At 26.9% G+C, this 14,065-nt stretch overlaps 1 protein-coding gene across 5 annotated transcripts in view; it reads left to right on the top strand.

Moving 5' to 3' along the window:
• Positions 1 to 14,065, top strand: part of LOC140663363 (uncharacterized) — a 236,335-nt gene that overhangs the window by 64,769 nt on the left and 157,501 nt on the right. The window lies entirely within an intron of this gene.

The following is a 14,065-nucleotide window of genomic DNA, read 5'->3' as shown; positions in this document are numbered from 1 at the left end:
AATTAATATGAAAAACATTGAAGTTTTATTTATTATATTTAAAATAATTATTTTATTAAACTCTATAAAAATCTAAATATATATTTAAAATTTTTAATTTCCATTTAAATATACTTAAATATATTTAAAATTATGATAGTTAGAGATGATTTATAGAATATTTCAAAATTTCTTTTGTAAATTTTTTTAATTAAATTTTGTTTATTTAATTTATTAAATTTATTGAAAAATGACCATTACTCTAGAATAATGTTACAAAATAATAAAATTTTTTAAATTTAATTAACGATTGATTGTGTGCGATTATATATTACATATTATAAAATAAATAATGTACGTACTAGCTATTGTACGTACAAATGAACAAATGCAACAAATGCAACAAATATTTTGTTTACGAATGTTTCTCTTTTTCCTTACTTTTTCTATTCCCGTTTTGCTTGCATATATGTAATTCGTTAACGATAGTTGATCCTCAACAATTATTTGAAAATACAAAAGAATGTGTAACGGTAACCACTTGTCTTTTTTATTTCGCTGTTTTCTATTGTTACAATATCGATTGAGCTTGTCAATTGTACTTTCCTGTGTTTGAATAGGATATAGGATACAGAAATACTCGGAAATAATACAAAAATGTACAATAGTTTATATAACAATAATTTTATTATTTTCAAATTAAAATTTACATAAAAGTAATTAGATATTAATTCATCATAGAATTGCGCTATAAAAAATATAAATATATACACACAATTATAAATATACACATACATATATAATATACATACATATAATTAACGTATATTAATATATATATATATATATATATATATATATATATATATATACGTATATTCGTGTAATAAAAATGGTAAGTAAATAGTATGTACGACAAAAAGGTACAGGAGTAGATGTCAAAAATTAATTAAAATTAACAAATATTAGTAGCAAATGTTAATCCTAGAAGATGTTAATTCTAAGAACGTGATTTTATATATAGAATCATTATCCGAGAAACATGTTTGGAGGACGACAAAATATAGTTATCGTCCTAAAATTTTAAATCAAGATGTTTTTGTTTTTGTAACACATATCTTTATGATTTTTATCGATCTTGATATTTATAATATTTAATAATATATATTATACATTATATGATGTGTGACAAAATCTAACATTTAAAAAATTCTATTAATTATAATTACTTGAATATTTGCAAAATTGTGTATTAATTACTAATTACTCAATAATTAACAAATATCTATTTCGCAATTCATTAAGTTTGTCATACTAATTGTGAGCGGTTAATTGTAAGTGATGAATGTTATTTAATATTGTTATTTATAATATTCATATTTAAAAAGATAAATTTAATTTGAATTTAATTTTAGTTGAAATTTACAGCAATTATAATTAGTATAGTGCTTCTCGCATTCCTATCCAAAAGAAAGTTTGGTGGACATTCTGTATACATGACATACACGCGTTTGCACATTGTACGCCTCATCAGCTTGATTGGCTCGTTTCAATACACACGAAACGAATGTTGTGCGTTTTCATCAGCGTGTGTAGGATTGTTCACCGCGAAATCCTCGATGTTGATACCCGCCATTTTCGTGTTATTCGATTTCCCACATGCGCTGTATTCCCATGTAAACCACATGATGAGTACATTATGTTTGTGTATTTGGACGTTCTTTATAGTTCTATCGGTTGTCTCGTGCAATCAACTATTCTCGTACAAATTGATCAGAAATAGTCGGCGATCGATAGTAACGGTAGAGAAGGAAAAAGGTTGAGCTGAGGGGAGGTCATGTAATCCGACATTGTAATCCGTTCTAAAGCCGATTATACAGTAATTGCATCGCCATCCGTTGCGAGTTATATGTATATGAATGTGTAATTAATTCGCACTGTATAATAATTTAAAATTTATAATTGTTAGTTATAATGCATACCATCTATGTGTTATAGAGTATAATGCATAATCGAATATGTTGTATAATTAAAGCGATTATTAATGACGTTGCGGTCGCGAAAGAAAATTGTCGTATATTATTTATAATACATTTAATACGTACAAAAGTGATTCTACTTAATCAATCCCGATTAATTTATGCAACTTCGATGAATGGTTTAATTCCTTCTTCGGATAATGACCGTACAACACAAGAAGCTAGTGGTTAAAGTCGAGGTAAAAATTTTATATACTTTTATTAATTGTGACGTAAAATATGAACCGCGAAAAATATTAACATTGTTACAGCGTAAATTTTTTTTTATATTGCATTTCATGTATGCGAGTATGTCTGACTTTCAGGTAAATGTTAATGCTTTAAGATGATAGGCGTATTTTTCACAATTTAATTGACGCATCAAAACATGAGAACCAATGGAAACAAACACATTTTATTCAGAAAATAACATTTAGAAAAAATAAAATTTAATATAAAATTTTTTCAAATGCGTTAAAAAATTTACTGAAATGTATTATTTACTTTTAAAATTTGGAGTAAAAATAATTAATTGCTTTTTATGTTTTCTTTTTGTCGAAAAGGAACGTATGAAAGAAATGTTAATGTACGTCAGTAAATAGCATATTTGAAATTATATACATATATATTTAGATTATTTAGACTTCAAAAAATGTTTACAATTAATTTTTACAATTAATTAATTTTATTACCATAATTATGTTCACTGCTAGTGCTATGTTAGATAGAGAAAACACAGAATAAAATTAAAATTGATAACACAAGTTTTTATATCATATTAAGTCCGTGCTTCGAAGCAGCAGAAGAAGTTAATACTCGTCACATGGAAGTTTCTTTATCATCAAAGTTCGATTCTGGGATATTAATCGTAATCTATGGTTCCGCATGGTCCGCCAGTAAATCGCGCATTAGATTCGAGAGTCAGCCGAGCGATTTTCTAACTCTCCGTTCGGGAGCTCGCGAGCGTGATCGGAGTTAACTCTCGAACTCGGTGGACCGCGTGAAGCGATAAAACACCAGTAATATCCAAACTCGAGTATCTATCGATGTTCCTTATGCCGGTCGAGTACACGTGGTCGCACGATGTATAATATTCTATGACAAATGGTGAGAGAATACACGGCAATGTATTGCATATATATATATATATGTATATAAACGCGGGCAAGAAATATGAGACGCGTGCGAGAAATGCGCGGAGGAAGAATGACGTCGACGGATGTGAGGTAGATATTTCTGAGGGGTAACAGAATGATTATTCTCACGGCTGTGTATATGGACTAGGCACTGAACAATTGTTTCACGTTCCACGGTTATATAGGTTTCACGATATGGCGATGTATGTACACACGTATACAAACCGATCGGATAAATCCATAATCTGTTGAGTAATACTGCATTAACCACCAGAGTTGGAGACCGTACGTGCTATCTGACCGAGAATTCCAATTTCGAAATTCGTGGCCCGTTCCTGAAACAAGATCAAAGTTAGACCGCGGCTATTCTCGATCGTGCCGCAACTCGTGACCTCCCGCCTCGCAATAAGCGCGACAATCAATTTGTTATTTGTCCTATTAATACATTTGTACGTGCCTTTTGTCTTGGAAATTTGAAGACATCGACAATATTATATCTTTCTAATTCAGCTTAAATATTCGGAACAGGCGCTTCTGTTATTAAAATAATTACCTGATTTTTGTGTATTTTAATTGTTTGCCTAATTTTGTAATACGCAATATTAAAAGAAAATATTAAAAAAATAATAAATTGAAGTAGCATTAGTATAAGAATAAAATCATTTCAAAATTATCTTAAAGTGTAATCGTTTAAATTAATAACTTTTATCTTTTTGAGTTCGCCCGATTTTATGTCATCATATCGCTACACTAAATTTGCGGTAAAAAGCGATGCTTTTAACAAGCTTTCGGATGCAATTGGAGAAGTGTCACCGCGAAGGTTAAGCGAGCGATGACTAACGAAGTAGCAGTCTGTTAACAGTGTTAAGCACGCGGGCACCGCAATTTAGCGTTCCCGCCGCCGGCGAAACCGGCCTACTTCCGACGGAGGCACATTCTGTCATGTATGCACATGAGATATCCACAAACGCAAGTGTTTGCATGTGAATATATACACATATATAGTGGATGCGATATACATAGCACGATGTAGAAGCGAGCTCGATAAAGTAACGTATTACCTCATAGCCGATTTCCGGAACCTAGATTTACGATGGCAGCACGCACGTTCGGCGCTTTCCTAAACTGTCCGCCGGTACAATGGCCCGTGAAATTGTTGGCAATGCTCTTAATAACCGTCGTTATAAACTAGAGTCATCTGCAATACTTTGTCGTAACAGTTCTGTTTTATTTTGTGGGGAATAAAACTACAGCATTCAATCGAGAGCTTGTCGTTAAAACCGAAAACTGACCACCTAAAACCATGAGATTAATATTCCTTAAACATTTTCTATTTTTTTTTAACAATAATCATTTGACGGAAATTGATATTTATCTTGTTTAGCTGGCTAAACAAGATGTGTTTAGTTTCAAGAAATGTTACATTTTTTTTTAAATTTAATCAATTAGATTACCGTAGATTTTTCTCTCCAAAAGGATTAAAATTATCATATTTATAACTATTTATAATTTCTTAATATTCTTCAAATTATTAATTACAGAAATTTAAAAATATTAAAAAAGAAAATTATGATTTATAGATAATTAAGAATATATTTTTTCTAAAATAATATTAAATTTTTTTAATAAAGAGAAGTTTAGTTTACATTTTTGGATGGGGAATTATAATATTTATGATTTATTGAAAATTCAGTAAAATGTATCACAAATGATATTTTTTGATTAATCTATGGAAAATTTAAGCATTCTTTTTTACTCCTTTGAGGATTTAATTTATTTTGATCGAAGTTTTCTTGCAAATATTCATAACATTTGGTGATTTTCGATGAGATTAGAAATACAATAGTTTCATTATTGTTTGTATAATAAAACGTCGATTATTGTACCAGAAGTTTTAATCTATTCATATTATTTGTTAATTTCTTCTTGTTAACTCTTTCCGTCCGTAATAAACTTTCATTACTTTGTCGGAGACAAATCTTAATATTGAAGAAATGAAAAGACAGTTTCAATTCGTCTTTTTTATGTCGCTTACTTTTATTTGTATTTTAATTGCGAATCCGAAGTTGTATGTTGTGATGCGAGAATAAAAAGTAATAAAAATGGTTTTTCAGGCTGAATAATACTGTGCACTCGGCTTTATATATTAAGTGTTTCAGAAATCAATAAATTAGAGAAATAATAAAGAAAAGCGAACATTAGTAAACATTTTTTAAATTTAAATTGAAGCTTTTCCTTATCAAAAATTATTTATCTTTTTATATACCTTTTTAATTTGTTTAAACTTTTTAATTTTTTCTTTTAAATATTTTAATTAATTTACTATTGAATGAAATTATTTTGAAAATTTATTATGAATTGCTTTAAAAAGAATTTAACACGCACGTATATAAAAAATTCAATTTTTAATATTAAATATACCATTGAGTCTTTAATTTGTTGAAAAATGTTTATTAAATTTTACATGGAAAATGTAATAAAAAATTATTTCTGAACACTCTATATATAATAGACATTCTATGTTTCTAATTATAAGACAAAGGTAGCATGGTGTTTGAGAGACTGCTTTAATATTCCAATTCATTACTATTTGAAAGAAATCTGCAAATTGAAAATGTTTTTGCTTGTAAACAAAATGATTAAATCGCGAAAACATTAACAAAATGACAATTTACAAATCATCTATAGACGTGTAATTATTCGGGAATATCGAAACAAGCATTTACAAGAAAATGAATTCATTTTTTATAAAGCTCCATTGGGAATGTATATGTACAGCTGTTCGAAATATTTTAGATCTCTAACCCTAGAGACTATTATTTTTACAGAGATTTAATAGGTTATTTAATTATTCAATTTTCCATTTTTTTTCTTTATTTTGAAAATTTAATAAATTTTTTTTAGTCTGAAATATCTTTGTAGATTTGTAGGGACAAAAAGATATTTAATTTTTTTACGATTTCCTATCTATAGCGTCTTGCACTCAATTTGAATTTATTAATTAATAATCAGGTCTAATATCAGAATCATAAGCGGTAAATTGACTATAGTATATATTTACACAAAGAATAATAAAAACTTGTCTTAATTTAAGCCACTGATATATAAAAAGCCAATGAAATATAAATTAAAAATAAACTTGCTAACATATTATCTAGCAGCTCTCATTTATATATCTCTTTAACATTTGAAAAATTTGATGTTAAATGTGTAAATTTGATATTGGCTTTCGATAAAATGCAATATAGACTGTGCGAAAAGAAATTTAATGCATTTTAATGATAATTTAATTTTAAATTCAAGGTTAGTATTTTAGTATCAATATATTTTCACGTAATATGAGACATATGTAGTTGTTAATTTTTTCGACATTATTATACAATATTATATAATATTCATATTTAATTTTACACTTTAAACTAGAAACTATATAGTTACATTTATATATGTATATTATCAAATAAATGTGTATAGATATGCAGTTTAAGTATGAGACAAGAATGGAACTAAATTTAACAATGCAAAATTTAACGAACACGACAGAAATATATGTCAATAATAATTATTGTACGCGATCTCGTAAAATATGCAAATATATCTCAATCGCGTCAATTACATTAGCCAATAGTTTCATTGATTACACGTGTACGTTTTGCCTAATTATGCACTTTGTCCGTTGATGAGGAAACCGCGGAGTACTACAGAAACAAATTGGTTGTAACTGTTGTCCGCCAGGTCATAACTTGTACCCTCATACAATTAACCAACGTACGTAATGCATAATGCTTCGCTGTTGTTGTTTTGACAATGATACAATTAGCGTAAGAGATCCTGATGCAGTTAAAGTTTGCGATCAGTAAAATTTATAAATAGTCATATAATGTTTTTAATACGTTATATGATTCTGATACAATTTCTATCTTATGTTCTGGCAGATGAATAATACAATTTATTATTAAAATCCATTATTTATTTAACGAAGATATATGAATAAAACTGCAATAAAATAACATTTGCATGTTATTTAGCAATACCTATAAAAATCCGTCTAATAATTTTTGAATCAGAAAATGTTATCATGAATATGTTTTTTTTATCATAAAGTTTTATCTTTATCTTTTAGATTATATTAAATAAACTCTTAATAACTTAACTTGGTTTTTCTAAGTTAATAGAAAATATGATATTATGCGATGAATTCAGATCTTTGTTATTAAGGGGAACTAAAATTAAACAATAATATGGATACAAGTAATATGATACTAATCCATACTATCGCTGTGCTTTAGAGAGGATCCAGTCTCTCTCCCTCTCTCTTTCCCTCCTCTCCTCTTTCTTCTCTTCTCTCTCTCCCCCCCCTCCCTTCCTTCCTCTCTTTCTTTCACCGGTAACTTTGAAAATATAAATTTTCTTTATATGTTTCTTAGGAAATAAATGTTAGTAGAGATCAATTTACGGCTGTTCAGTAAAACTTCAAGTTTTCGTGCCTAAAGAACAACATGGTTGTTTCAAATAATTCTTTAAAATAATTTTTTGCACAATTCCTTCTTATTCTCTTTTTTGTTTTAGAATGATTTGAATATATGTAAGTGATTATACATTATACCTTATTATTAGTGCTTTATTGATGGCTTAATTATTTTGATCTAGCGAATATTCAAGGTATTTTAAAAATCAATTAAATTAAAAATATTTTTAGTTATATTTAATTAGAGGATTATTTTGTTATGCAAAAATATTTAAAATAGTACAAAAGAGAAAGAAAGAATGAGAACTCTCTTTTTTTATATTATATTATTTTTTTATATTATATTCTGATTTTCATATTCGTAAAATTTTATATGCAATCATATGTGATTTTTATATAGTTTATTTTTGCACTGAAAATAAAAAAATAGTCTAGATATAAGAGTTAAATGAAATGTTAACTATAAATAATGGTGCAAAGGAGAAAAAATATTTAACATTTTAAAATTTTGTTTATGTATGAAGAAAAAGTTTATGTATGAAAAGAATAAATTTTGAAATTAGATCATTGCCATATAATACTATAAGAAATATAATTGCTTTAAACTGCTATGTTTTAAATTTAATAATTAATGATCTAATAAAATGTTGTCCAATTTGATTTTGTTATCGAGGTAAATAAAAAAATTTAATTAGAGAAATAATACAACATTAGTTTTTGTATAAATAATTGTTTATTGAAATTAAGAGCTGTAAACTGCTTATTACATCGTATGTAATAAATTTCAACATTATGAGCTTTTATTTACATTATCTGAAATTTCTAATGAGTTAAAGTTGCAAACATTTTTTAATGAAATAGTTTATATATATATATATATATATATATATGACAACTTTTAGATTATTTGATGGCGATGAATAAATCAATGGCAAGTTCTACATTATTAAGTTTGTTTCGCGAATACTCTGAAGTGTATAAATTACTGCAAAATATCCGGTAGCCATTGTACTCGCGGATATAGTTTTCTCAAATATGAATCTCTCTTCAGTATGTGTTAGAAACTTCAAGTGCTTTTTTCAAGAATTGATTTATGACGATATACAGCTTCAAACTTCGTAAACAATGTTATATACTTTTCGAGTAAAATGTAATATCAGCAATTGAAACATTTATTAGTCAGTAGGATAACGAAAGTGCATATTCATATATTATACTTTATATATATGCATATGTGTTTTTGTTTTATATATTATATAACAAGTTTTTTTATATATTATTTATATTAATATTATAAATAAAAGATATACATATATACCAGAGAATAATAGTAATTTTCAATAATTTACTTTTATTTAATTATTTAATCTAAAATTAAAAAATGAATCTACATTATTATTTTGCAATTTTGCGTTATGCAATTTTGAATAAATGTAAAAATATTTATTGATGAACACTGTAGCTGTACTGGTGAGCATTGTTACGAGAGTTCACATAATAAAGTTTGAAGTAAATGTGCGTATTTATATATATATATATATATATATATATATATATATATATACATATATGTATGTATGTATATATGTATATGTATATATGAACATATAAAGTATATGAATATGCACTTTTGTTATCATATTAATAAATGTTTCAATTGCTGATATTACATTTTAATAACTATTTATTTGTCTTACTTTTGTTTGCATACTAAATAAAAATCTCATTATAAATATCTCGTAAATAAATATCGTGTGGTATTTATGAAATCTATCAGCTTTTATATTATTTTAATATGTATAAGTAGAATAAGTTGTTTTTTTAAACAATAAATAACTTTGATACATGCAGGTCTGTGCAGATTGATAGTTTTGCTTTACCGTGAACAAAGGTTCGCACTCAATTACTGGTTACAGCAATAAAGCTTTATTGTTCTTGTGCTAATCGATACCTCACATGTTGAAAAATTCGCGAACGTGATTAATTCTCGTAGTTATTGTTTTTCTATTTAGCAGGATTTTTGGTGATGGTTTTGGCATTTTGTGGTGATTCAGAGACTCGTTAACCAAACTGCTTATTGAATGCTTTAAAGTATTATTGGTATTGTAATGGGCCGATATAATAAATCAAATGCAACCCAATTTAAAAACGGGTGAGAAGTATTAATATTTGCAAGTTTAAGAAAAAATTGTAAATATAGATATTGATCTATATTTAAAAAAAACAGGATGTCATAATATGTCGTTTAAAAAATAAATTTTTTCAATTTGCCATCGATTAAATAGGCCATAACAAAATTGTTGTACGTATGTATGAAATGATATTAAAAAGTTTTTATTTTTTTATGCGATAAAGCTCGATTCGGAATGTAATTATTATTTGAAATACTTATTATAAAACTGTTTTTATGTCATTTTAATATAATTTTGTTGTAATTTTTTTTTTTTTGATAATTATTACGTTATTATGTTATTTATCATTATTCTTTATTATATTATTATTGTTATTATTATGTCTTTATTTTTATTTTTAATTATTACAATAAAAATTGTCTTTTTTTTTAGAATTCACATTATTTTGTTTTCTTACAATACTGATTTTTCTTTTTAAAATTTCAATTTTTTTCTTTAAAAAATTTTAATTTTTTTTAACAAACATAACTTTTACATATAAATTTTGGACTAAAATTTTTATATGTTGGCTTTATTGTGGCTCTGTTCGAATTCACGTACATGCATAAATATATACATAATTACACTCGTAGATAGATATACATGCACTAATACATACGTGTACGTACAATAGAATGTACCGACTGCAAGGTTATTCTGAAAGCAATTGTACTTGACATAGGATAAGAGAATTAGATTTTCAGTGTTTCCAAGACTGTATAGATATTTCTGAAGTCTGTTTACTTTATCTCCTTTGTCTTTCATTCTGTCTTGCCTCTGATATATTGTTTCTAGTTAGGTAGTAATTAATAAAACATTGTTTACTATATATAATAGTACGGCATAGAATAATGGTTGTGTCATATAGTTTCAAATTACTGATTCTTGCGTAGCGATTGCTACATGGTTCTGCATAATTGATTCGGATGAACGAGGTCGCGACTAGCTCGGTGGATACCGATAAGATATTATCCGGGTTACTGTAATTGTGTGGTCGGTCGAGTCAATCAGAACGCGATTATGTGTCGTCTTGTCTCGTCCGATACCTATGAAACATTGCGTTGGTTTCCCAAGCATTGCCGTGAATGAATGATAATTAATCTGGATGGTCAAATGGTATCAATATGCTAACTCGCTTGCTTCTGATTTGCGAAAATGTTTGATGAATTTCATAAATTTTCGCAATAAATGAGTTGAGATCACGGATTGAATATCGATACTGTAACTATAAACTATAAATGATATAATTAGAGAAGATTCGTACTGAATTAGTATAAACAAATTCTAAACGTTATAATGGATATAGAAATCTGTTTCAAGAGCTATGCATGTTTATCTATTAATTTTTCTAAACAATTAAACTTAAACAGGAGGGAAATATAATATTTTTATTTTATAATAGTATTTTTTGTATTAAATAATATGTACTGTAACCAAGCTACATAACTAAATAAGACTCTTAATCATTGATTTTAATTAGAGAAGCATATATATTTATATTTATACTTATTATATATTTATCATATTTTTTAAGTTACTTCTTCGTTTAGTTTATAGATAATAATATCTTTATTTTTTTTTAATCGTTATACGAGTTCTTAGTAAATCCAATTTAACCTGCGATAGGTGGGTTAAATTAGATTTAATTATAAAAAAGAAATGGAAAAAAATTGGTTTGTTTTTGAAAAAATGAAGAAATTTATTTACGAATGGTTATATAACATATTATATAATATTCAACTTTTCAATTTTAGAATAATGGATGTTGCCGACGATATGATTGAAACGTTATGTAATCTATTTTTATTGACTGATTCTATTTTTATTGAACAGAATTTTTAAGGTCGGCATCAATATATCGAATGAAAATAACTTATTTTTATGTTGCAATTGGTCTCGATTGAAGGTCACTCAAATCAATAGTCTATTATTTTTTTACGTTTTAACGGCATGTCTGATTTGTTTTTTTTTGGTACAGTAAAATTAATATTACAAAGAATAATATAGGATTCTGATCTTTAGTAATTTCAGTTTATCAAAGTTTTTGCTCAATCAAACATTTCTTGTTTTATACTCGAGATTAAATTAATTTAACCGCCTTTAATTATATCGGAGAGATGTGTGAGAGAGAATAGTTTGCAGAAATGTTTCTGCGGTTGACGTGCAACAGAGACCCAAGCATAACGAGTATTGTTCGTCCGCTTGAGAAACAATAGGTACTCTACTTCATTCATCCGTCTACAATTACACGAAATTAATGGAAATCAAAATCGGAATCCGGCTGCGCGGTAACATAATGAATGCGTTATACGTTTTACATACATTGGATGTGTTCTTGGGATCGTTCTTGTATTGTCGGCAATTCGCATGTTAATAATACGAGTATGACCTTTATTATGTACAATATATCGATAGAAACATAAAACTAGGACTGTCACATAATTGTGTCATATAATATTGTGAATTAAACGTATTTTAGTTTCATGCAATTTTAATATTAATATCTAATACTTTAAATGCAAATGTATATCTACAAATATTTTTGCTCTAATTAGTGATTGCGTGTTTTAGACATATTCTTTTAAATTGAATTAATAAAACAATTTGACAAAATTTCACCGAAGATTAGTGAGTACTTTATTTATTCTCAATAAAAACAAATTTGCGTTTTTATTTTATATTTTACTAATTATAAAAGTAAAATTTCAGAAACTTGAGATACTTGTTACTGAAACCGTTACTTGTCAATGATAACATATTGATTTCATTTACAAAAGTATTAAAAATCAGTGATTAGTCTGTAATAACTTTTTCCTTTGTTATTATCGCGCTTGAGGGGATTAAAGAATAATTACACATTCAAGGGGCAAAGCGTTCTGATATAAAAAAGCTCATAAACTGGTTTGAGATTGAATTTATAAAAGAACTTTTTATATTTTTTCGTCGGATGATGTTTAAATAATTTGAAAGAGATAGAAGTGAAGAAAACAAATAACTGAGCATAAATTTGTAAAAGTTGTATTAGATACAGTAGCACATGTTAACATCGTAGTATGTGCATTGAGATATCGAATTATTTATATAATTGTTAAAATAAATATTTAATTAAATTTGCTTTGATTACAAGATTCAATAGAAAATTAGTATACCAAAAATTAAAGACATTATTAATAACTTAATATTTGTCACTGAAGAATTTGATGATACCATAAGAGAAAAAAATAGAAACTTTCAATAAAAAAATTATATTAAAGAATTTCAAATGGTAGCCTTTCAGTCATATTTTAGAAAAAATTAGTGAGAAGAAATAATAGCTATAGATACAAATAGATATAGATGATAAGCTTAAATTATTTATTTGACAAAATATCTAATTAAATGGTTATTTTTATTTAAATAACGTTTTAATTATTTTTTGTTTAGGTTAGGTTGTTTAGTAAACTATTAATATATAATCATAAATATTTTAATCACATTATTATTTAATAGGAATTTATATTTTATTAGTTTACTGCAAATTTATATTATTTGTATGTAATTTTATATAATTATGTATAATTTTTTATCATTAATTTATATATATTTTAAAAATGTATATATATTTTAAAATTATTACAAAGTATTAACATTATTTAAATTACTATGCCTTACACAAAAATATTAAATTAGCAAATTGTCTTTCACAGTTTAACTTAAGATGTTCAAAGCCCGATTTCTTCATTTAACTTTAGCTTGATTTAAACTATATCTTTGTCTCTTTCAGGACAAGTTCTGAAAAAGAGATAAAAATATAGATTAAACCGAGTTTAAAGTTAAGCGGATGTTGGAAAAACCGAGCCTAAGACGATAGGCTGACTAATATGGTGGTTCATACGGTGATAACTCTTCACACGCGAGATCGGATAGCATCAATTCGGAATTGCTTGTGGTGATGGGACAGTGGTTTGGTCATCTCCAGATTTGATCTCCGGTGTCTACGTCCCCACGGGGACACGTCAAAGCTGTCGAACATAGGTCGGCAAACATGCGGATTCGGGGCGTCCACGCATTGTGGTGACGCTAGGAACGGTTCAAAGCCCATAGCTGACCTGCTGACGTCCTTGGTATATGCCTTCCGTGATCAATCAGATCGATTGCCTTTGCTCAGTTAAATAGACAGAAAGTTATCAAATAACTGCATATTCGAACTTCATTAAGCGTCGGGTGAGTAATAGAAAATATAATAGATTTCATAATAATTGACTTGTCTTAGGAGATTTCATCTAGAATAATTTATCTAGAAATAGAGAGTTG

Source organism: Anoplolepis gracilipes, chromosome 3 (assembly GCF_047496725.1).
Source record: "Anoplolepis gracilipes chromosome 3, ASM4749672v1, whole genome shotgun sequence".
NCBI classification, from domain to species: domain Eukaryota; kingdom Metazoa; phylum Arthropoda; class Insecta; order Hymenoptera; family Formicidae; genus Anoplolepis; species Anoplolepis gracilipes.
This window is presented reverse-complemented; position numbering and strand designations above follow the sequence as displayed.